General features: G+C 36.1%; 1 protein-coding gene across 3 annotated transcripts in view; it reads left to right on the top strand.

The window, feature by feature from the left end:
- The first annotated feature begins 1,368 nt into the window (after window positions 1-1,368).
- Window positions 1,369-27,134, top strand: part of LOC150083000 (protein tweety-like) — a 472,105-nt gene continuing 446,339 nt past the window's right edge. For all 3 annotated transcript variants that reach the window (XR_016547147.1, XM_090376971.1, XM_090376972.1), the window contains exon 1: window positions 1,369-1,546. The gene's annotated coding sequence lies outside the window, so the exon portion shown is untranslated. The remainder of the gene's footprint in view (window positions 1,547-27,134) is intronic.

Consider the following 27,134-nt stretch of genomic DNA (forward strand, 5'->3'; position numbering starts at 1 on the left):
GATAAACTCCTTACCTAAGCACTCCTCCCCTCCTCGACAAAACAATCAGAAAGAAAACGCCTTGACAGTAATCACAGAACTCGACGGTACAATCACTCCGTTCTACGACCACGCCCACTGCGTGGAGACAAGTAGTACCCAAATAATGGGTTTAGCATAATACGAAGCTATGCCGTGATTACCATAGCCAAATACCTCCAAAATAAGGATAATGACGGCTAGCGAACTTTTTGAGCAGTGCACGCTAGATCGACTGCTACCGAAACGGAACGAAATAATGAAACATAAGTTAACAAGAAAAGGCGAGTGTACATTTCTGTGTATCAAATATTCATTTTATAATCCACAGCATCTCGAAGGAAGTCTAATTTCATTGCAACTGCTATATTGCAGATGATATACAAGCACCACAGTTAACAATGGATTATGCACATTTTGTGGCAGTGTTTGGTATTGACTGGCCAATTACCTACTGGGGTTAAATGTATGATCTCCCAGGTACGCTGCCTTCAAATTATAAAAGTTTATTGAGTTATTGACACGATTAAAACTTTGAAAATCATTTAGAACAACGTAGAAAAGGAGCCGCTTCCAATATTTTCAAAGGGGGGGGGGTAAGAAGGAACATAAAAATATTACGACCATAAAGTGGTGGGGAAAGCTTTTGCCCATGCCTTGGATCCTCTAACATCGAGCGTCTTGAATCGATGATAAACAAGAACGTCTGGGATAATCAGAATTAGGATGCACGGTAAACAATCAAATCCAGATACATGGCAACGGTATTCATGGTTTATGTTAGATACCACTTTAAATCTCATGTTATATGTTCGATACCGCCTTTAAACCCCATCCGGTGAGTACGGGTTTGGCACACCCAGGGTACTTAGCTGGATATCATCATTCTTTTCTTTCTTAGCGATTCCCTTCGACTTCTGACTCTTGCTCTCTCTCTCTCTCTCTCTCTGTCTCAGAGTAATTAAGAATTTTTTTTTTTTTTTTGCCTGGTGTAGCAAAAGCCTCAGGCTTCCTTGCACCACATGGCTAATAATAATAATAAATAAATACTTAAAGAAAAGAGAAGTGGAGTGCTTCACATTACATTACATTTTCAGACAAAGAAATTTAGTTAAAGCTTGCACCATTAAGTAACAGTTTGTTTAATCGGTATTTTTAAAAATTTCCAGTGACATTACTTTACTTGTGCTTCATTCACCATAGATATCGATGTGGATGTGTTCATAAATGAAATCATATGGGATAATGCGTCCCCTAAGTTATTGAGCGTCTTATATCGAGAGTGTGTTTGTTCTCTGGTGTCCAGAGTTATCTTTGCTTGTAGCAGTCAATGAAAGCAGAATAGTTCATTGAACGTACTGTGGGTGATTGCACTGGTGTGCACGTTACTCTTGGCTGCTTGCTAGTAGTGATGATGATCATGATGGGTCTAGCATAGGAAAGGATAATAAGATGGAGGAAAAGAAATATGCGATGTACCTAACGCTGACAGTTATGCTTACGAAAGCATGATCGAAAAAGACTCAAGGTATTATAATCAGCATTTATGTTTGTTTATTGTATTATGCGTTCTACACGTTAAAATAATTTTAAGGTGAGATAGCTTGTACCAAAACGGATTAACTTACGGGGAAAGACGAGTGTGAAGCCATCACGAGCCAGGAGATGCTACTTTTTTTTTTTTATACCTTCGGCATTTACGATTATACTTTTGATATCACCTACTTATATATACATATATATAAGCAATATTTGTAAATAAAGTAGAAATGTTACTATACATATATCACACACATCTTAAAATATTCTTAAAAAGAAAGGAGTCTTCAAGACGTCCTTTTTACACGGACTTAAAATTTCAAAACGCATATATTTCTTCGTTATGTGTCCTGTCATTCTCTGAGAAATTAGATTGATTTAGGATTCATTTTCGGAATAGTTTCTCACATAAGATCATTGATTTTTAGCCGTTAAAATACAGAGATGTATCTGAAGTGCTGGATAAGTAGTTTGTCACTAATTTCTTTTCCATTTAAGTCTTATGGTTATTAAGTTTTATGTTATGTGGTGGAAACTTTTTATTTATAAATGTTGATGGGATACATTTTAAAAACTATAAAACATTTAATTTTTATGTGCTTCTAATCTAAAATTTTTTTACAATCAACTTGGAAAAGTTACGAAAAACATGCCATTCATAAGAAGTGAGAACAGTGTAGGCAAAAAGGAAATAAGTTTCTTAACAGCTCAATAAGAAAAGGTTGCTGTTTTTTACAACAACTTAACACGATGTAAGTGGAGTGATGTGAACTAGCAACTAGATTTCTAGTTGAAACATTTTGATTAAATAGTTTTGCATTGTATACTAATTGTTTAACTAGGATTTTTTTAATATATATATATATATATATATATATATATATATATTTTTTTTTTTTTTCTGGTAGTCACCTAATTTATACATTTAACCAATTTTAATTCAGAGTGAAGCGTTAATTTTCAACCAAGAGCAGTCATTGAAAGCAGAATAGTTTAGTTCATTGAATGTACTATGGGTGATTGCACCAGTGACATTACGCTTACCTTGGAAGAGTAATTTTCAGTTTGAAAACCATTGTTCCAATAAATCACTTAAGGCATTCTCATAGTTAAAAACGCTACATTCATGACATTTGTAAAGAGTAATTATCATTAATCTGAAGTTTATTCATAATTTCACTACAGTCCTATGGGACAGCTCAAAGTATAGCATTCTATTTGGGCATAGCTATATTAGAAGATGAGAGTGAGTCCCGCCTTCTCCCTCTTAAATGAACAACAGGATGTGTGTTTTCTGTTTTTACGAAATTCTTATCTTGTATTGGTTTTCAATCACATAAAAGATATTCTCTAGAGAACCATGGTCTTTTAATAGTATTTGTGGGGGAACACTTTTATTTATAAATAAAATGATTTAAAATAAAAATCATGATATCTATGGAAAATAAGCCCTTAGTAATACTGAGCTGGATACTTTAATCATTAAATTTATATAAAAATACTTTCCTGATATATATAAAAATTTGGAGTATAAGTTGTTATTTCAACGAAATCAGCACTTTTTAAAATGACATGTTGATTTTTCAGGTGGATGATAATATGAGCATATATCATAGTGCTTAGCAGTTATAATATTTTAATGGTTTAGCAACATGATACAAAGTTAACCAAATCAATTAATTTCTAAAGAACTTTATGCAATGCAAAATAAGTGGTCAGATTTGTTAAATCATGTCATAAATCCTATATGGTGATCTATTAGTTTAAAAAATATGACTAAGATTGTATTCCACCCTCCCTACTGGCCTAGCCTCATTCCCTAGATTTTGATTTATTTCCAGAGTTGAAGTTTTCCAACCTAGCTGTGTACAACATTGCACAAGTGCCCACTATAAAAAAAAGTGCTTCATGGCATTATCTCATTTCAGATGTAGCCTACATCTTTCCATTTCAGACATCAGTCAGTTCGCCATTGCTAAGTACACATACACCATGATTTTATCTTTCATTCAATTTATTATTCATTTGTATTGCCCTTTGTATAAATCATGAGTTTTTAAACACTCTAACAGTTCTCTGTTCTAAGCAGTAATTTATATATAAGTAGTAATGTATAATTTATATAAAAAGAATTCCCCATCCCTTTTTATTTGTATTAAATTTCTCCACCATGTTCCTTAATTTTTTTAAAAACTGTTTCTTAAAATTTCAGGGTTTCATATAAAAATCTTAATGATGGCATTCATATCTAGATAACAATATTTTTTTAAAATTGAAGTTCATTGGTATATGAGCATATATCAGTGTATATTTTGCTATACCAACACTTGACATATTTTCACATGATCAAATTAGTATAGTAGTCTTTAATGCATATATACACAATATTTATATGACACATGGTTTGCATATAATTAAAATCTTATTCTAGTTAAAATTGGTTAAAAAATATATTAATATGAAAAAAAAAAAAAATACACCAGTGTTACAAAAGTCAGATGGTCTGATCTAATTTAAGCCAACGTTATTCCATTATTTTCTAAAGGAGGGTGATCTCTGAGATACGTTGTATGCATTGATTTTCAGTAATGTATTAATTTTCAAGGGATACACGAATTGCATCATTAAATGGTTAATAATATACTATCATAAATATAATAAATATATATAAATATACTATCATAAATATAAAAATATATAAATATACTATCATAAATATATCATAATCGTAAATATATTATTAAAAATAATATTTTTATATTATCCAGCAATGCAGTCCTGTAATTTAAAATTACATAAGGATCGTGTTGTGGAAATTTATTTCCACAACATAGTGGTGTAGTCATCTCCAGGATACTAAACAGGATGTTAATAATGCCCTACTAACACTTGTAGCATTTTCTTCAGTTTATGGATTTAGTAAAGTTAAGAAATTATTAAATTGAATTAATTGATATACATAGAGAAAATTAACTTCATAATTAAGCAGACATCCTAATTGGAGAAATTGACAGTAGTGCAGCTCTTCAGTAAATCCCTAGTGATATATTTGTAGCCATGGAATTAACTTGGAATTTCTGAAATATATGCAGGGCTGTTACAGCCATAAAAAAAAAAAAAAAAAAGAGTAAAATAGTAGCAATGAAATGTCGGAAACAGAGCCATTTCTACAGTGTTTCAGCGTGCCTAAATTATATTAGTAAATGTGTCTTTTAGTTCTTTACCTTTCTGGAGATAATTGATACAGGAATATTATAGCCTCAGCAGCATAGAGAGATTATTGTTTCCCCCATATTTAGAACTCTTTATTATATACAGAGGCACATTGCTGTATACAACTCCCTTCACGGCTACAAGCCAGGGGTTCTGTCCAAAGTCCAAAAATTTGTAATTTTTAAATAGGCATGCAGTACCAAGGTGCAGTGATGCAATTGTTCCACTATACAACCTTATTTTAGAACATTTAAAAATGTGTGCCAGGCTCCCACACTATCTTATCTGGCATAGAGTATTCTTATACTACAGAACTTTGCTCATGTATAACAAACATTAAGTTACTATTGGGGGGGGTGGTAATAATATAAATAAATTTTCTGTTTATACTCCGGGACGACCAAACGGTCAGAGGAGTTCACAAGATAGACAGAATACAAGAAACAGCACCGTATTCAGTAGTCACGGGCTTGAATCCCGGTCACTCAAGGCACGTGTACTTATGCACCCGCACGCCTGACCACTAGGCTACGGCGGCCTATATAACTTTATAATTTCAATTTTTTTCAAGCAAAACGGATGAGTATGGTCATAGGCACACTTGTTGAGTCAGAAACCCTCAGAGAATATTTGTTTTTATATTATATAATTATATTGTCATGTGATGTTGTAGGAGCTACCAATATGGGTTGTACACTCCCCCATCTACCACCCATACAAACAATTTCCGGGGTGCAGCAGAACTAGGTTGGATTTGTAGTCAGTAGAAGAAAGGAAGAAAGTTACTGAAATTTATTGATACAATACATTTAAAGTTAAAAAAAGGAAACAATGTAGCATAAATATTATAGCTATATGTATTATAGCTGTATTGAGGAGGTCAAGTTACCATAAGGGCAGAGGTAGATTGTATTGATATGTGACTGCAAATAGGTTTATTAGAATATATACAAGGAGGGTTTGAAAAGTTTGTCACCTGAGTATGAAAGGGTAGTGGTACAACATTTAAAAATTTCTGTACCTAAGTTCAGAAATTTTGAAATCACCGCAATTTGTATAACACTTCAAATAGCAACCCACAAAGTTTCAAGTGTTTCCAATAACATTTTTTTTTTTTTTTTTTTTTTTAATTGCAGGACCTGAAGTCAAAGTTGTGTGAATGAGAAATGATGGACAAAATCTGTCACCGTGCAATCATCCAATATTTGAAAAAAAGGAACATAACCACAGGCAATTCATGAGGATATGGTCACATTTGAGAGGTGCCCCTTCCTATTCCATGGTTAAGAAGTGGGCAGCCAAATTTAAGTGAGGGAGGGAGATCCTAAAAGATGACCCACACTGTGGAAGACTTGCAACATCTGTCATTCAAGAAGTTGTTGAGTGTGCATGATCTGGTGATGAGTGATTAATACTTTATGGTTCAATACATTGTCAGTGTCTTGGATATGTCATCTGAACTTGTGTACTACATAATAACAGTGGTTCTCACTATGAAAAAGATGACGGCATGATGGGTTCCAAAGTTGTTGACAGAAGATCAAAAACGGATAAGAATTGTCAAGTCAAATGAATGTTTGCATCATTTTCAGGCAGATCCAGCAAATATCCTTGCAAGATTTGTGATCATGGTTGAGATGTGGGTCCATCACTTTCAGCCAGAGACAAAGGAGCAGAGACAACTCTTCTCTTCTCCAATGAAAACCAAATTGATTTCTTCTGCTGGCATGGTAATGAAGTTGGTTATTTGGGTTGTTGCTGGTAGATTACCTTGAGAAAGGCCAGGCAGTCAAAAGGGGTCATATTACCCGGAACTTGTGAGGCGTTTATGTGAGAGCATCAGACAAACAGCAATGAAAACTCAGCAAAGGAGTTTTGTTCCACCAGGACGATGCACTTATTCACAAATCTGTCACTGCATGAGTGCAGCTTTGCAATCTTGGACCATTCTCCATATTCATCAGATCTAGTACCATTGGACTTTCACCTAATTTGTAATATGAAAAAATACTTGGCTAGAATTCATTTTCCTGACAGTGACACCATTGCTGCAGTGGATGCATTCCTAATGGCACAAGAGAAAAATCACCTTCACAGCTGGAATCAATCCATTTCAGCATCAGTGGCATGTTGTGTCAACTCCAGTTTGGGGTCGATACAACATGTTGTCACTGTCAGGAAAATGGATGCTAGCCAAGTATTTTTTCATATTAGGAAATAGGGCCTCTGATCACGAACTTTTCAAATGCCTCCCTCCTATTACTTGCACTTCGTCCACTTGGAAAGCAGTAGGGAAAGTGCAAAGGTTACGTGGGAATCTTATGATATTAATGATGTGAAAACTAACTGTAAGGCAGTAGGATGGACTATGGGAAAGGAATGCATAATTAATAAACACTTGTTCAAAGAGTGTTACAACAATATCTGACTGGAAAATTCCTGGAGAAAGTACTGCAGTAAGAAACTACACAAAATATGTTAGTATCATAATGAATGATGTAAAAACACAACGTTGGGAAGTGTTCTTAACAAATATCATGAGTGTGGTGTAATAGGTAAGTCAACAGATGCAGAATATTGGAAACATGGGGTCATTCTGATACTAGATATAGAATTTGAATATGTTGAGTACAATATGTAAAGGAAGGACAAACATAACAGATAGGAAGGAGGGATATGCTTATAACATATAGATTCAAGACAAACTTATCCAGTAGATAGCTACAGGGTGTCTCAAAAATATTGGTACAAACGTTTAGGGGAGGTAGGTAACATCTAAAGGAATGTGAATCGCATAGGAACTCATAACCGGAAACGTCACCGTAAGTCGGTACATGGTGCTGTTCATCAGTTTGCGAGAGGGAAAATTTCTGGTTTACTCATTCAAGCAGTAGTTGCTGCACGAAGAGCATGCATCGATATATGAACTGTGAGCTGGCAGACATGCACCTAGTCTATGGATTAGCAGAGGGCCCGCACGGTGTGCACCCCCATTTGGCACAACATCGCTTTGCAATAAATGTGTGGGCAGGTATGGTCGGTGACTGCTTAGTTGGCCCATACCTGTTACCATCCCGTATGAACTCTGCTGAATATCGGGTCTTTCTTGAACAAGTTCTACCAGGGTTACTTGACGATGTTCCAGCAAATGTGAGACAACATTTGGTTTCAACATGACTGGGTGCCTGCCCATTATGGAAGGTGCGTTCGTGACCATTTGTGACGTTTTGGGCTTCGATGGATTGGCCGTGGTGGACCCATTGCCTGGCCCACATGCTCACCTGATCTATCGAGCCTTGATTTCTTTCTGTTGGGGGGGCCCTCAAATCTATCGTGTATGAATCGCCTGTGGAGATGGAAATAGATCTCGTGGCGAGACGCGTCTGCGCTGGTGCTACTGTCAAAGAAACTCCAGGTGTGTTCGACCGTGTCCGCCAATCCATGCTGTGTCGGTGTCACGCATGCATCGCGTCTCATGGTGGAACCTTCGAGCATCTGTTGTAACATCATGAAATGCATCCATCTTGCACTCCATTGTTAATATTATGTCAAATAAATGTTTGCCACTAATTAATGTCTTGTGTCATTTCTGCTTCTTGTGCCTCTGCTACTACTTTCCCGTGACGTTTCCGGTTATGGGTTCCTATGCGATTCATATTCCTTTAGATGTTACCTACCTCCCCTAAATGTTTGTACCGATATTTTTGAGACACCCTGTATATGGATAAGCATCATTGGGGAGGGAAATATGTTGTAGAGTAGATAACTGTGATGAGTATAATGAACATCTGTACAGATAGGTAGAGTGGGCCAAAAAATTAGAATACCCTATTATGGGGGACTTTAACTTTCCACAGATTGACTGACTGAAAATTGTGGGTTGGTCATGGGTCTTACCAGCATGTTGCCATGCCACATTTTAAAAAAATTAGTGTAGGTGATTTTAGCATTGACTTAAGAGTTTATCGTTGCATGTACAGATTATAAACTAAATGATGGCCCTAGGGGTGGGGGAAACAGGAGAGTCTCTACCATGGTTTGGGACATTGCGTTGTGTGTGTGGAGGGACCTGTACTACTGCCCTGACTTATAGAAAAGAGGAATTGTAGGAAAAGACAGGCTCAGTGAGGTTGTTTCTCCTAGGGCCTATGATGACTTTTGACACCCATGTTACAAAATTTGAGATGGAGATAGTTATGTTGATGCTGACAGTACTGGATGTACTGCCCATGATTCTGCTACAATCAAATGATGCTGGAAAAGTTTTTAATGGATTTTCCAATCAAGCTAATGATGTGTATGTAAATTGTTTGAACAATCACAACTGAATAAAAATCATATCTTCGAATGAAGAATAAAATTCAATTGAAAAATTGAATTCAGTTCAGTTAAGTGGTTAAATGTTTTGTAAATCTTTATTGTCCTTAACAGGGTCTGTAATAATAATAAAACTAATTTACAATGTAGCATTTGGACAAAAATTAGTGTCTTATTAAGTTTCCTATGTGATTTAAAAATACTGTTTCTGTATTTGACTAATAAAATGCAATGAAGTTATTTTGGAAAATAGTGAAAATCTAAACGCTTCTTCTAAAAATTCAAGATAATTTCCCTATACCTGCATAGAGTGAAATCTGGCTTCAATGTTTAGAAGGAATACAGATAACTCTCAGATGGTTTGTGCTACCACTTCTTGTAAGGTACTTCTTTAGTGACTGAATTGCTATTCTTATTCTCTTAAGAAGTTAATCATGACAGTCTGTTTGACAAATTATTTTGGACATTAATGTTCATGATATTAACATACCTCAATCTGATTTTAGCCTACATTAATACCATAACTTTTCATTTATTATCAAGTGACTGCAATTTTAACGTACTGTTATGTGTAATTTTTTATTGCACATTAGTACGTTGCATATCTCTACTTAAAAGCTGTTATAATAATGCTGAGATTTTTATTTCTTTAAACCTTTTTCATTTCTTCCCCCCCCCATTTCATATTTCTTCTAGTTACGATAATTTATAAATTTAACATTTTGTGCCTGTCATCTCTTATCTTTAATTATGTATATTTATTTATCTTTCTAAAACTGTTTTGTGTTTGAAGGTGTAATTACATTCCTTTTTTTTTTTTCATCCATTCTTGCAGTTAAACATACTTATTATATCATTTTCTTGTATTTAACACACACACACACATGTTTATTTTCACTGCATATTAAATTTTAAGCAATGGGATTTATTAGGAAGGAGCAATTTCGGAATATTAATATGGATCAAGGGAAGGATATTCATATTATGGGGTAAGATAATAAACTTAAGAACTTTTCTGTTTACCATTTGAATTTTTAACATATGAAAAGTTTACAGTGAAAAATATTTTTTAGATGATACCAACACTGGAGGATATTGGTTTGAAATGGGATGACCTGTGTGATTTCTATTCCACTTTTCCTGATTGGCTTACTGTTTTTAATCTTCTGATCCTAATGTTTGTCCAGATTGTATCAATGAGATGAATTTATAATGAGGAATTAAGAATTTCATCCTTAATTCCTCATTCTATCCTAAAATCTTGTCTTTTATCTAAACCTTGGTTTTCCAGAACATACCAAGATTGTTCAAGATAAAAAAAATAGCATATTGCAATTGGCTTGTATTGAAGTCTCTACTTCATTTTCTGCCTATGCAAAAGATTTTAAAAAGTTATTAATCAATCCAGACTCCATTTTGAAGAGGCTCAGTTTAGAAAACTTGATTTTTCTCCAAATAGTAGACTTTCTGGTCTCTGATCAAGCTTTGGGCTGCAACTTCTGACTATCCATACTTCCACCTCTTTTAAAATTTGATAATTTTATTGTATACTTAGCTAAAGATAAACCTTTGTATCCTAAACTATTGTATCAGCGATCTTGGGAAGTCACTTCCTATCATACCAGACACAATCCATGCAGTGTCTCCTGTGTTCTTCCAACAGAACAATGTTAGAACTCTGAACAGTCTTGATGCCAAGAAAGCTCCAGGTCCCGATACCATTTCTTCCCTTGTTCTCAAAATCTGTCCTCCTGAGCTTGACCTTGTTTTATGTCACCTTTTTACCCTTTCTTATTCCACTGGTGTTTCTTTTGGTGTGGAAATTTTCTCATGCCTACCAGCTCCTAAAAATGGTGACAAATCCCTCCCTTCTAATTATTATCCCATTACATTACACTTACTTTTTACTGTTTCCATAACAATGGAGTAATCCATAAATCACATCTCAAAACATTTCTTTTCAATTGCCAATTTGGATTCCATTAGTGTTGATCCACTGTTAATATATTGGCCTGTGTTGCTCATCTTTACACAAATTCAATGGAAAAATTAGGTGAAATTTAGGCATTTGCCTTTGAAATTTTCAAGCTTTTGATTGGGTTTGGCATAATTTGGCATAAACTTTGCTCTAGAGACTAAACATGGTGTTTTCTGTTGTTTATTAGTCAGTGGACACTTTAATCCCCCCCTCAGTTCCTTGGCCAGGCACCTCCATAGCTAGGTGGGAAGGAGCAGCAGTGCGTAGCACACGCTTCTTGATTAGACCGGGGTTCGAGCCAGTCACCACCAAATACGGAGGTTGCAGAAAGGTCAGGGAATGACCACCGTATATCCTGGAGCAATATGGCCTTAGTTGCTAATGCTCCTAAAAACCAAAAAACAACAACAGTTCCTTGGCCAGGCACCTCCATAGCCAGGTGGGAAGGAGCAGCAGTGCGTAGCACACGCTTCTTGATTAGACCGGGGTTCGAGCCAGTCACCACCAAATACAGAGGTTGCAGAAAGGTCAGGGAATGACCACCGTATATCCTGGAGCAATATGGCCTTAGTTGCTAATGCTCCTAAAAACCAAAAAACAACAACAGTTCCTTGGCCTCTAGTTCATTATAGTAATTTATCAGATTGGTTAGACAAAACTGCTCCTTAACAAATCTTGCTGTGATTGCAGTATAATTGCATGCTTGTCCAGATGGTCCTGCATTACTTCTTTAACCATGATTCCATTATTTTCCCTGGAATAGACATTAAACTAACAGGTCTGTAATTACTCATGTTGCCTTTTGATTCCTCTTTACGAATTGGGGATACATATGCACATCTCCAGTTCATGGGGACGACCACCCCTGAATCCAAGGATGCTCTCATAATTATGGCTAAGGGTTTGCTTACCTCCTTAATATAATTGGATAGATATGTTATTTTAAAATAAGCAATCACTTCTCTCTAATAAATGTGGGTAATGGAGGATGGCTCTGTCTTAAATTTCTAGACTAATGCTGATTCAGTTCTTTCTACCACTATTTTCTTCTTGTATATTGATGACCCTTTTTTTCCTCACTTCTGTCACATTCCACTATCCAGTTTGAGAAACTTTACTGCACAAAGTTCAGTTTCTCTGATGTCCACCACCAATTCCTTTAATACTTATCTTCAGGCAGTTCTTAAATGGAGGTGAAGAAAACAGTTAAATTTAATCCTTCTAAAATTTGTTCCTGTGTTATTTCTTGCAAAAAAAATCTACCACTCTTGTGTTCATGTGTGATGAACTCAGATTGTTAGACTTAGTCACATATCTCTGTTAGATATGTGACTTTTATTTGGATAACCAGACTTCTAGTCTGTCTTGGCACAAACATATCACGGTCCATTTCCACACTTGAAAATCGAACCTTACCTCATTTATCCCTTCTGTTCTCTGGAACAGCCTTCCTTTACATGTATTTCCTGAAAATTACATCCTACAGAAATTAAGTTGAATGTCAACAAGTATCTTTCATCTTCTCAACTTTTCATATTATATGTGGTACTAAATGCAGTGGTTATAAATTCATTTCCTCCTTTTAAAAACTCAAAATATAAGTTATATAAAAATTTCTTTAATACAAAGATTAAAAATTTTTGGCAATCTTTATCACTGATCAAATCTCCGCTTGCCCACCATTATTTTCTAATAAGCAATCAAGAGGTGGGGATATCCATGTTCTGCACAACATCCTTCAGAATTTCAGATAGAATGTTCATTACCTCCCAGTGGAGGTAGGGAACATTCAAATCAAGCCCTTCAAATCTGAAATGGTGTTTCAGTTACTCCCCATCCAAAAGTCTGCTGGAGTTTGGTTGGGCTAGCTTACAGAAATGTAGAAAACGAGGACTGATAATATAAGAAATTGAGCTGTTCTACATTATTGTCAGTGTAGGGACATACATCATCCTGTATAAAAAATTATGCTTTCATATAAATCATGTTCATTAATCTCTGGAATAACTTTGGACTGCAATAGATTAATATATGGTGCGCTGTTAATTCTGCATGTCTGAAAATGCCCTTCATTGTTAATGGTTTTAGAGCAAAAAAAGTCAATAATAATGTGTGCTATAAATCCATATTCTGTAACCTTTGAAGGATGGAGTGATTCCTCAGTATATTCATGAAAATTATTCTCTAGTCCAGATTCAATAATTTGCACCTGTCAGATCCATAAGTGGAAGTGTGCATTTCTTCTATCCATTGGATTTTAAATAACCATTCTGGGTTCTGCACGACCTTGTCAAAAATCATGATGACTGATAGACTTGTGGTTACAGTCAATGAAGTTGTTTGATTTTAATGGGAAACAGTTGGCAGCTCACTTTTAGGGCTTTATGTATTGCTATAGGAAATACATCACAAGATCTATGTTGAGTACTGGATAATCTCAGTGAATTTGATTAGACTTGCTGCTGTTGACCTCACTTCTTTGTATCATATCACTTCTTGTAATGCTTGTGGATGACCCCTTTTAGGCTTAGGAATTAGGTAGCTTTTTTTTGAAATAACTTACAACACTTAATACAGTTCTTCTTGAATGAGGTCTTCAGACATTTTTCTATTTCATGTACTCTAATGATTGTACAGTTACACAAGATCTTTTTCATACTCCAACACCTTGAGTTTGGTATCGCTGAAATGGCTTGCTATTATGGGATTACTGCTATCACCCAAATGCAGTACTTTGCATTTAAATTGACCTCAATTGCCATTTTACAGCCCATCTGCTTAGTTTATCTAAATCACTTCTTTGAAATAGCACACCCTGGTTACTTTTATTAATCATTGGACCTACCTTTGTGTCGTCAGAAAACCCAGACATCAAACTTGAAATATACATACCTCAACATCATGAGTGGTGACCATTATAACCACCTTGTCTCATATGGCCATTAGCATTAGTAGAGGCATTTGATGCAAGAAAGCAAGCTTATGCAGCATCAGCCAAAAAAAAAAAAATAAATAAATAAAAAATAACCACTTCCACTTCACCCCTCTGTTCATTCAAAATACCTGTCCAGCTGAGCCTTAAACTTATTTAGGCTATCAACTTCCACGACAAGGGATGGAAGTCTATTCCACCAACCAACCACCCACTGGCTAAAGGCAAATTTCCTCACGTCTATCCTACATCTGTCTTTTCTCAATTTGAATTTATGCCCTCTCAGGTGATTATTTTGAGCAAGAGGAAGAATCCCATCAGCATTGAGCATGCTCAAACCATTCAAAGGCTTTATACACCTCTATCAGATCACCTCGCTGGTGCCTAGTCCTCAGACACTGTAATTTGCGAAACTTAAGCCTTTCTTCGTAAGAGCACCCCTTTGTTCCTTTCACTAATCTTGTTGCCCTTCTCTGTACTCGTTACAGCATCTCTACATCCCTCTTGAAATGAGGCCTCCAGACCTGTATACAGTACTCTAGGTGTGGCCAGACCATTGCCTTATACAAGGGAATAATCACCTCCTTATCCCTGCTAGAAAAATTCCTATATATATCATCGACAATACACCATGAGCTACTCTTGCAGCCCATCTGCACTGCTCAGAAAACTTCATATCTGCCTGCACAACTACCCCCAGGTCCCTTTCATTCTCTACCACTGTCAGTGTAGTACCACAGAGTTGATATGTTGCTCTGGGGTTGCTGTTTCCCATATGCAGTACTTTACATTTGTCAATGTTAAACTTCATTTGCCACCTCTCAGCCCATCTGCTCAACCTTTCCAGATCCTGTTGCAGTAGCATAGTGTCAGTAGTGTCCTTGACAACCCTGCCAACCTTTGTATCATCTGCAAACTTGGACATTAAGCTTGATATACCATCATCAATATCATTTATAAATACAGAAAACAATAATGGACCCAATACTGAACCCTGAGGGACTCCACTAATAACATTAGTCCACTATGAGCAGTGTCCATTGATTACCACTCTGTCTTCTCCCCCTCAACCACCCCTTTATCCATAGCAGCAATTTGCCTACAATGCCACACTGCTCCAATTTGTGCAGCAGTCTTCCATGTGCAACAGTATCAAAAGCCTTTCTAAGATCCAAGTATATAATATCAAAGTTATTCCCTGCATCCAGTTCTTTTGTGACTGCATCATAGTATCCAATCAAATTGGTCAGGCAAGGCTTCCCCTTAACAAAACCATGCTGTGTCTGAGCTATAACTGAAGTCTTGTCTAGATGATCCTGCAGTGCTTCTTTAACCAGTGCCTCCATTAATTTTCCTGGAACAGAAGCTAAGCTCACAGGTCTATAATTACTTGTGTCAGCCTTTGATCCTCCTTTGGGAATTGGGGTCACATTTACAATTTCCAGTCTATGGGTACCTCCCCTGAGTCCAAGGAAGCTCTCATAATTATGGCTAAGGGTTTGCTTACTTCCTTTGCTGCCTCCTTTAATATAACTGGATAGATTCCATCCACCCCGGGTGCCTTTCTTGTGTTTATCTTCAACAACCTCTCCTCCACCTTACTTTCAGTTATTTCAAGATTCGGTAGCTTACTGCTAGAGTTGAATACACCTCTGGCATTCCCCTCGCTGAATAACTCCTCATGTGTGAATGTTGATGCAAAATATTCATTCAATTTGTTAGCTACCTGAGCAGGATCATCAACCGTTGACCCATCGATATCAAGTGGACCAATCAGATCCATCCCCTTCCTTCTAGAGTTTACATAAGTAAAGAACTCTTTGCTGTTTTTCTTTGCATCCCTTGCCAAAGATTTCTCGTAATCTGCCTTTGCCTGCCTATAAATAGCCACTGTTCATCATGAAGTAATGGCCCTTTATAACCACTTTAAAACCATCCCTTTATCCAGGGTAGTAACTTGCCCCTAATGTTACATTACTTCTATTTATACAATAATTGTACATGCAGTGAAATCCAACTAATACAATATGCATCCAGTTTATTTGTGACAATCTCATAGCAGTCATTCACATTGGTGAGGCATGAACTGCATTTATTAAAGCCATGCTGTGTTTGCCTTATTTATTATGATGGCAATATGAAAGGAGGTTTTTTTTTTTTTTGGCAGATACAGATTGTTTCCTTGCCATTTTAAAATTAATACTAAACAATGATAATTGGGGGAGGGTGGTGTGTATGTATATTTTGGGGGATTGATTTATGAGACCCCTGTGAGTTAATATTCACTAAACAGGTCCCCCCCCCCCAAAGAGAATGGCCAATATATATGGTTTGGTTTTATTCATTCTCTAATGCAGTGAAATGTTTCATTATTTGCATCACTTACATCACTTCTCACAGTATATTCAAGGATTATAATTTTTGAAATTATAATGAGTAATAAAGACATTAAGCTGGTTTTTAAATCATTTTAGATTAAACTGTAATTTACACTGTATGACCATAGTTTCTTTTCATTCCTGTTTTGATAATTATAGTTAAATTTCCTAAGTATCTATTTTAAACTAAACTGGAAAAATATTTATTTAGTAGTCTAGATGCAATATGAAGGCTATCTTCAAAATACTGCACACTGTAGATATGCAATAACTCTAACTCTGCCATTAGCTGTAGCATCAGTTGATTGCTAAACTTCTAGTGAAAAGGCTATTTTATAATTTTGTCATTTTGTGCATTATAAAGTTTTGAAATGCAGGCAGCTGAGGATATGTTGATTCAGACAAATATATTATAAAAGATAAATTCAGATAAATAATTTTTACATTAAAATTGCAGTTGTACATTAAAATTGAAATATATGTGGTCAGTGTTCTACAGATATCCGTATAAAGCTTTGAATGAAGTTTGTGGTAGTAATACTGTAGTCCAGTGTCGCATTTGGCATCGTGCAGCATTTTAGATGACCTATGGAAGATGGTTTTCTATAATTCATTATGTTAGAAATCCAGTGATGAGGAAAATTTTCTATATGTGTGTAGGGCAGGGCAGGGCAGGGCAGAATTGTGAATTTCTTGTGAGCAGAAATGAGACATACAAAATAGGATAAAACCAAACATTTATTTTACAAAGCTCATTTATATACACTCATGAGCCAAGACACTATGGACACCCTTGTCTTACAGTGGACTCAACTGACATTACTGACTAGTGAAGCATATACAGTGACAGCATGAATAGTGCCTGTTGATTTGTCAGTGTGAAGCCTGTGCAATGGACAAAGGGGAATGACTTAAGAGAGTTTGAATGGAAAATGATTTATGGCACGAGGAAGGCAAGAGTCAGCAAACATTGTCAGTTGTTAAAGGGCTACTGTAGTGAAGATATGGCAGGAATGGTCCAAAGAGTGATCATTCCCACCACGTCCAATGTGCTAGGATGGGGAGACTGCCACTGGTTTTGATAATCATGGTGAATGGCAGTTGGTGCATGCTGTCTGGAATAACTGACGGATCAGATCCATCAATTAACAGCTGATTACAACTAGGGCACACAGAGAAGTTTCTGAGCACACCATCCAGTGGATGCCATTATGGATAGGCTTATGGGGTAGATGACATATTCACGTGCCCATGTTGACAAACCATCATTGACACCATGGGAGCACCATTCCTGTACATTGGACAACTGGAAAAGAGTCTCCTGGTCTGGTCTGATGAATCAAGTTTCCAGCTCTATCATGCCATTGGACAGGTACATATTTGATAGTGAGCAGTGAACAGCAGCAAAAAGCCTGCATGGTTGGATGAAAACAAGCCAACAGTGGTGGTATCATGGTTTGGAGGGTGTTCAAACACCCTCACTGCCAGATGCTACCTCAGCATTGTTTCAAACAAGTTTTGTCCTACATGGTGACTGTACATATTCAGATGGCACTGGACTCTCTTTTAACAATACAGCTCCTCACAAGGTCCCCATGAATGGTTTGAGGATAGTTTCCAGGCATTTCCTCTGTCTCCTGGCACCCAAATTCCTCTGATATCAATCTCATTGAACATTTGTGAGGGCAAGGGAATGCATTATTCAGCAGACCATGTCAGTGCTTCACTCTGTTGCTAAACTCTGGGATGTCTTTCTGTCCAGCTGGTCCAGGGTACTTGAGGACATGTTCTGTGGTTTCATGAAGATGATACCTTGTCTGGATACAAGTGAATATCACAGTGAATGGTGCCCAACATGCTCTTAGGTCAGTGGTCTTGATGTTTTGGCTCATGAATGTATATAATATCTCTTTACAAGTGACATCATGTTCACACATCTTACATAACAGCACACACAAAGCATACACAAAGTTTCTAAAGATAATAATACTGTCTTAAAACTACAGCAATACCTCACTTAGCACAGCTTCAAACAGCATGGGTTTCACTATAACATGGTTTTCAATTAAGTTTAAGTCAAAAATTTACTGTACATATTAAAACACATTCAATAGCCTAGACATGTACTCTACATATATGCTGCATTGTCATTGCCTAGGTATGTGTGCATATATGCCTTGGTGCCAACTCAATTGTCTCACATCCACCAATAGCTCCCCTCAGGCAGTTAGTGGCAATATGCAACAGTGTTCAGTATTCTTAATTCCATCCCGATGAGACGATGTTTATAGCTTTTCAAACTTTTCATTTCACAATTTATTTTTTACCCCTTTAGATACAAAACAATGAGTCGGAAAAGGAATGAATGCAGTAGAGCTACTAAACGTAAGTGGCTCACATTAGAAAAAAACTTGATATTATCAAGTGCCATGAAGATAGTTGATCGTATGGAATGAATGAAGCATCAGTGTGAATGATTATTTGAAAGAAGGATCAGTATAAAGAGCAGGGTATTTCTACAGCATCTTACATGATGAAAGTGATAACTAAGCAAAGAAATTTGTTATTGATTAATATGGAATGTCTTTTTTTAATATGGATTGAAGATTGTAATCAAAAGAGAATTCCTTTGAGTAAAAACATCATTCAAGCGAAAGCCATGAGCTTTTATAACACACTGAAGAAAATGAAGAGGAGGAGACTAAAGAAATATTTACAGCCAGTCGTGATTGATCGGTTTTTCTGCTTTAAAAACTGTGTTGGGCTTCACAATGTTCATATCTCAGGTGAAAGTGCAAACAAAGATGCTGCTGCAAGATTTCCCAGTGAATTGAAAGACATCATTGAAGAAGGTGGCTACAAGGATGAACAAATTTTCAAAGTCTACGAAACTGGACTGTTCTGCAAAAAAAAAATGCCCTCATGAACTTTTTTAGCTGAAAATGAAAAGGCCCAACCTGGATATAAAGCATCAAAAGATCGTTTAACACTTTTGTTGGGTGGAAACTCATCTGGGGATTTTAAATTGAAGCTTCTACTTGTGTTCAGAGCAGAAAACCCAGGAGCTCTAAAGAGTTGTGTAAAAAGCACATTGCTGTAATTTGGCAATCCAATAAGAAAGTATGGATTACAAGAGAATTGTGTACAGAATGGTTCAGAAATAATTTTTTCTGATGGTTGAATGTTACTGCAGAGATGAAGGGATGGAGTTCAAAATTTTGTTGCTTTTAGACAATGTACCAGGCCATCCACCCGAAATTTCTGATCTCAACGAAAATGCCAAAATCTACTTTCTTCCACCTGACATGTCTCTCTTACAACTCGTGGGTCAAGGCGTAATTGCCACATTCAAGGCAGTATTATCTGTGATGAACTTTTTCTCAAATGATTGACGCTTCAACAGGAGTGGGATCATCATCTTTATAAACATTTTGGAAAAATTATAATATCAGCAATGCAATCAAAAATATATCTGCATCTTGGCTAGAAATAACTGCCAATAACATGTGTTCTATTTGGCAGCATGTTTTGCCCCATTTGGCAAATGATTTCACTGGTTTTGAATTGCAGGTTCAGACAATTGCCAAAGACATTGCAAAGATTGGAAAAGACTTGGATTCGAAACTTTGAACACTGCCAATGTATGTGACTACATTGACTCGCATGCAAATGACTTAGATGATACAACTCTCCATGGGCGCCTCTGTAGCCAGGTGGGAAGGAGCAGCAGTGCGTAGCACACGCTTCTTGATTAGACCGGGGTTCGAGCCTGTCACCACCAAATACGGAGGTTGTGGAAAGGTCAGAGAATGACCACCGCATATCCCGGAGCAATATGGCCTTAGTTGCTAATGCTCCTAAAAACCAAATAACTAACTAACTAACAACTCTCCATGAAACTGATGAGCAAACTGCACATGAAGAAGAGGAAAACAATTCTGAAGTGGGACCAAAAGAATTTTCAGAAGAATTGGAGAAAGTTTATTGGAGGGGTTGACATAGCCTGCGAGGCGATTATGAATGGAGATCCGACTGTTGAACGTAGCATCAAGATATGGCAAATTTTACAAGATGAAATTCGATGCTACAAAGACTTGTCCGCCAAGATAAAGAAGAGACGACTTCATTATTGAAATACCTAAATAAACAAAAACTTTTTTCTTATCTCTCATGATGATACCTTTTTGTTAATAAAATTTTTGCAATATTTTTTTATTTCAAATCCTTTTAATTGGCTATCAAGTGCAAATTGTGTATAGATTCATTATAATTTGTTTATAGACTGTTTGTTTCTCTGGTATGCATTCAGTTAAAACCCATTATAATTATACCTCAATCAGTATGGTTTCACATAACACGGTACATTTCCGGTACCAATTATTAGTGCCGTGTGTGTGGTATTGCTGTATATTTAATGAGTATTTTTTTTTTTTTTTTTTTTATGTACAAATTGGGGGAAGGAGAAATTAATTGCCAGATTTCTATTTTTCCGATTTTAATGAAATTTGGAATGGCTTGGCAAATATAAATTTTCATGAAAAATCTGGGAGACGAGTTGTTTCTTGCAGATGGAAGAACACAATATATGGCCATGAAAACAATAAGAATTAAATACATATACGTATGTATTTAATCTTTTATGAAATAAATAATAATTAAAAGTGAAAAGCTTAAATGGAAAGGTAGAAAAAGTAGGTAAAGTGTCTTAGATCAGATTAATGCCATCAATTATTGATTAAACACTTACATCAGTCTGTAAAATAATTATAATCATATGTAAGATTGTATAAAGTACAATACTATACAATAAAAACATTCCAAGTGTGCCTTAAGGCCAAAAGAATTGAATAGGAGTTTATTAAGCACAATAAAAGCATTCAAAGTGAGCCTTTAGGCCAATAGGGTAGATGTAAGATAGGAATTTAGCATAAGGATTTAGAATAAAAGTATTCCCAGTGAGCCACGAGGCCAAAAGAACCAATAAAGGCTAAGATAGCCTGAATTGGTTTAATGCATTATACCCTACAAATATTAAAATAAAAGTAAATTATTTGTTTATTTGTAGGGTATAATGCATTAAACCAACTCAAGCTATCTTATTCTTTATCGGTTCTTTTGGCCTCATGACTCACAGGGTCATATTCTAAATCCTTATGATAAATACCTATCTTAAATCTACTCTATTGGCCTAAAGACTCACCTTGAGTGCTGTTATTGTACTTAATGAACTGTTATTCAGTTATTTTGGCCTTAAGGCTCTCTTGAACTGCTTTTATTGTACTTTATACAATCTTACATATGGTTATTCTCTGTCTCTCACACACACACACTGATCACTGAATTGTGACTATCCCATCCATAATGGACTACAAAGAATGGTGTTGAACTGATCAAACTACCTCCCACTGACAGAACTGCAAGGGATTATGCAAGGTGGATGTTTTTGGTGAACAAAGGGTGCAGGGTATTGTATGGGCTCAAGAAGGTCATCGCACAACAGCTGACTTTGCAATACAATATGGGGAATGCCATAACATTATTCCAAATGATGATGTGCTGCACACTCAGACGTATGAGGTTCCACAGCAGAGGACCCAAGAGAACCCTCTCCTTGCCACCGATTATTGTTTATGGTAAATGCTGTAGGCAACAACATGCTGGTTGGACACTGGAAGCTTAGAAGTGAGTATGCTTGTAAAAGTGGCAGTAATTTTCCCATTCAGTGCGATGATAGGAGATACAAAGATATTGCTACCCTAACCCATTGTAGATCCTCCTCCATATTTGATGGTTGGCACAAGACAGTCAAGATGATGCACTTCCTTTGGCAGTCACCAAACATAAACCATCCCTGATGTTGGAAAAAGTGTGAATGGTGATTTATTGGAATTGTGACATTTCCGATAAATCACCACATAGTATTGCCATTAGTAATGAGTGGCTAGACAATAGCCACTCTACCATAAATTTCAGTTTTGCTAGAAAATGGATTGAGCCAATAGTTTTAGGGGTACAGTCCTTTTCAGTGTCCAGTGGTCTCTTTTAGTCAGTTTTGATTATTTTCTATACATGGTGAATGCAGACATCACTTTTGATACAGTTTCTCAGCATACATTTAACAGATCAGCAGCTTTAGTCACTAATGATCCTGCTAAACATGCACCAACATTTGACTTCTTTAGGGTTAGTATTAGTAATGGCATATGATTCAGGAAATAATGCATACAAAGTCTCAGAGTTTCTTAAGTTGGGTTTTCCTTTGATTAGGTATTTTATTTCATTAGTAGTAGCATATGATGCAAGCATATAAAGCAGTGGTTTTCAACCTCTTTTTTAATAACGGCACCCCTAAGTAATTTATTTTATTTTGCGGTACCCTTACTCAATTTTCTGCCTGTTAGATCCGATTTTTTTTCTCTCTCTCTCTCTCTCTCTCTCTCTCTATATATATATATATATATATATATATATATAAAATATTAAAAAATATATGTTATATGATCTTTATTACAATAATATAATTATAAAAATTACATTTCATAATACAAATTATATATATAGTATATAATTTTATTCTTTATATAGAGGTACTAAGTAAACATCAATTATAGATCATCACAAAATTAAAAAGATACTGTATACCTTTTTTATAATGAAATAAATATATAAATTAAATAATAATAAGTTTAAGTAACTTAAACCCAAATTACGTGGCACCCTTGGAATGTTGTTGCGGCATCCCGGTTGAAAACCACTGAAAGCCAATTGCTTAAGTTTTTGGTTTTCCTTTGATTAGGTATTTTATTTGTTGTATGCTGGCAACTTTCTATTGTTATGAGAAGCTTTTAAGTTATATTATTAGTAGTAGTAGTTACATGACACAAGAAAGCAAGTTTATAAAGCATCTTCAAAAAAAAAAAAAAAAAAAAAACCACCCTCGCTCCCATATTATCTGTACACTCATTCTAATAATTAGTCTAGTTCTTCCTTGAATTTATTATTCAAACTACCTACTTCCACAACAACAGTTTGAAGTTTGTTCTAACAATCAGCCACCTGCTGGCTGAAGGGAAACTTCCATGCATCTGTCCTGCAACCATACTTCCACTTGAATTTATGCCCTTTCATGGGTGTAGTCTGAGTAAAAGGATGAATTCCATCAGCATTGAGCTTGCTCAATTCATTCAAAGCCTTAAAACACTTCAATCAGATCGCCTCGTAGGTGCCCAGTCTCCAGACTCTTCAATTTGCAGAACTGAAGCCTTTCTCAGTGAGACCACCCTTTCGTTCCATTCACCAATCTCGTTGAACCTCTCTGCACTTGTTCCAAAACAGATCTCCATCCTTCCTAAAATGAGGCATCCAGATCTGTATGCAGTACTCAAGGTGTTATCTAATGCTTGCTTTGTACAGTAGAATAATCACCTCCTTATCCCTGCTAAGCAAAGTTTTTGCATATCATTGACAAAATCTCATGAGGGCTGGCAGCCTGTGTGCATTGCTCAGAGAACTTCATATCTAGCTGTACAATCACCCACAAGTCCTTTCAATTTTCCACAACCCTGGCTAGTACCACACAGTTGGTACGGTAATTTACGATTACTGCTACCCATATTCAGTTCCTTGCATTTATCAATGTTGAACTTCAACTGCTATTTCTCAGCCCATCTGCCCAATTTTTCTAGATCTTGTTGTAGCATAACTTGATTACTGTCGTTATATATCCTGCCAACCTTTCTATCATCTGAAAATTTAGACATTAAGCCTGATATACCTTCATTAATATCATTAAAAATATAGAAAACAACAATGGGCACATCAATGAACCCTTGGGTAAAACACTAATAATATTAATCTATGAAGAGCAGTGTCCATTAATAACCAATCTCTGTCTCCTCCGACTCAACCATCCCTTTATCTATAGCAGTATCTTTCCCTGAATGCCACACTTCTCCAATTTATGCAGGTTTTTATGTAGCCCATGTGTTTAAATGCTCCATGTTGACCCACAACAGCACTTAAAGTCCCCGACGCCCTTCTTTCCAAGGTGCTGCATGTTCCAATAGAGCAGTGGAAGAATCACTTTCTCCTCTGCCTGTGGCTATTGTTAATTTTTTAGTCTGCATATCCTCCCAGGCCGGCCTGCAGTTTTCTGATCCACTTAGCACTGCCTTGCTATCATCAGCAGATATCTTTGCACCTCTTCTATTTAAGCATGTTCCAATCCTATGGTAAATTATTATTAGCTATATGGTGCAAGGAAGCCTGAGGCTTATGCTGCACCAGCCAAAAAAAAAAGAATCCCTAGTTACACACACACACACACAGACAGAGAGAGAGAGAGAGACTGGGGTTCGAGCCCGTGACCGCCGGATGCGGAAAGGTCAGGGAATGACCACTGCATATCCCGGAGCAATATGGCCTTAGTTGCTAATGCTCCTAAAAACCAAATAACTAACTTAAATGCTCATCAGAACTCAAGAGTTTGCACCCAATTTCTTCATACTCTGTGACACACACACACATGCACGATAATATTTCTTGCTGTTGTTAAATAAATATTTGTAAAGCTAGAAGTCTTATGTATCCATTGTCTGGTAGGCCCTCAACAGTTGTCATGAAGACTGTGCATCAGCTGTTCTCCAAAACAATGTGTGATGAAATTACCAAGAAGGCTGGTATCTTAAAGTTTCGGTTGCACGATCAGGATCGGTATTATTTTAAAAAGAAATGGAATTGTGAAACTGTATTTCCTCTCCACTTTTCAGATGACCAGCAAAGGACTTAAAAAAAAAAATCAGTGCACAATAATTGCTATACCATTATGAAGATGAAGGGTGTGTTTTTTTTTTTTTTTTTTTTTTTTGAAGAGTATTCTAACTGTTTATGACTCATAACTGCAATATAACACAACAACTCTATAACTGAAACTTTATTAAAATAATAACAATATAAGACCGGATGAAATTTTGTAAAAATAAAAGATTAAAATATACTGATTGTACTGTTGCATTGCAGTTATAAGTCAGAACTTTCCCAACACCAGAGGCCTGTTTGAAGAATTAACTCTTTATGAAACTTGGATTAGACATTTAAAACCAGAACTCAGTGTCCATAGATTCAGATAAAGAGCTGCTGACCTGCAATCAAAAGTGAAGCAGTGGTGTTCATTGCTTGTGATAATGATATCATTATAGTAATTGAGAGTGGCTCAAGGAATTGTTTTAGCCACCTACAACTATTTTTTTCCAAATAAGGTTTCAATGTTCTGAAAAATTCAAACTTTTTATGAATGATTCTATTAGTATTAAAGAAATGTGGTTGGGAATTGCTTTCATTTTTAATGTACAGTCCTAATATAAATTTTACCAGACTTCATTCTTTTTTCAAAACTGCTTCATGGAATGTTTTCAGAACATTGAATGTAAAAACCCCTGATACCTCATCTGGAAAAATACTGTCCCCTCTTTCTGAGATTGATTAATCACAGTAAATATCCCCCCCCCTCTGGAGTTCTATAGTAATGTACTTCCTTGATCAAAGTGGTGTTGGGGGCTTTGCATACATGGAGGAAAGTAGTGATTGCTTACAATAATATATTTTCACATATATAGTTTAGTGATGCAGATATAATAAAAAGCTGAAATTAAAATCGAAAATATTGTTATACTTTTAGATATGTCCTCTCTTATTTTAAAAATTGTAAAGTGAATGAATCCTTAATGTGGAACATTTTTGAGATTATCATTGCTTCCTTTTTTAAATAGTTACTCTTATATGGTGTTGGGTCATCCTTTGCTTTTAAAACAGCTTGTATTCTATGTGGAATAGATTCAGATAAATCTTGAACTGTCTAGAGATGAATATTGGACCATTCTTCATGGAAAGACGTTTCAAGCTCCTTGAGTAATCAAGATGGAGGAAATTTGCTTCCCATTATTCTCTTCTCCAGATATGCTCACAGTGGCTTAATGTTTAAATTTGGTGATTGAGTCATAGAGATGCTTAGCCTCAGTTTCATGCTCCTCAAACCAAGATTGGACACATATGGTGTGTATTGGAGCATCATTTGTGGAAAACAATATTTGCAACTGAGTCACTCAGAATATCAGGTAATTTGCATTGTGGGATGAACCTGGTTACTCAGAATAAGAAGATAATCAGTGGCAGTAAATTGACTTGACACATTATTGCCTCAGCTGCCATTATACCATTAAAAAATCAAATCAGTGGTATTAATTCACCTGTTCAGAGTGATGATAAGGCATAAAGAATACGTAGATATTGCTGCGTAAACCATTGTTGATCTTCTTCCATGTTTGACAGTTGGTGAGAGACAATCATGGATGCAGTTTCTTTGGCATTTGCCAAATGTCAACTGTCTTTGCTGTGTGAATGATGATTTGTCTGAAAATGTGTGACCCAACACCATATCAGAGCATACCTAATAATAATCTTATAGGTCTCTACCATTCCAGGTGAAATTCTGGCGCTGTTTTGCTTTTCTTGTATAACTCATCACTATTGAAACTGCTAGTGTGTACTGAAGTTGCTGACCTGGGTATTCTCCTACCCCCATGGAATGTATTGACATCAATTCAATGGACATATTGTGGAATAATAGATCCTTGGCTCTGTCTTACTGACCTGAGCTTGCTCTGCACCTGGGTGGTATATGCTAATGATGCCTTGGCTTGAGTCGCAGATCCTGAACTCCCTGTTTTTGCAGCTATTCTGATGCCACTGCTTCTGTTGATAG

The sequence above is a fragment of the Mastigoproctus giganteus genome, chromosome 7 (genome assembly GCF_048544385.1).
Source record: "Mastigoproctus giganteus isolate SK-2022 chromosome 7, ASM4854438v1, whole genome shotgun sequence".
Classification (NCBI taxonomy): Eukaryota; Metazoa; Arthropoda; class Arachnida; order Uropygi; family Thelyphonidae; genus Mastigoproctus; species Mastigoproctus giganteus.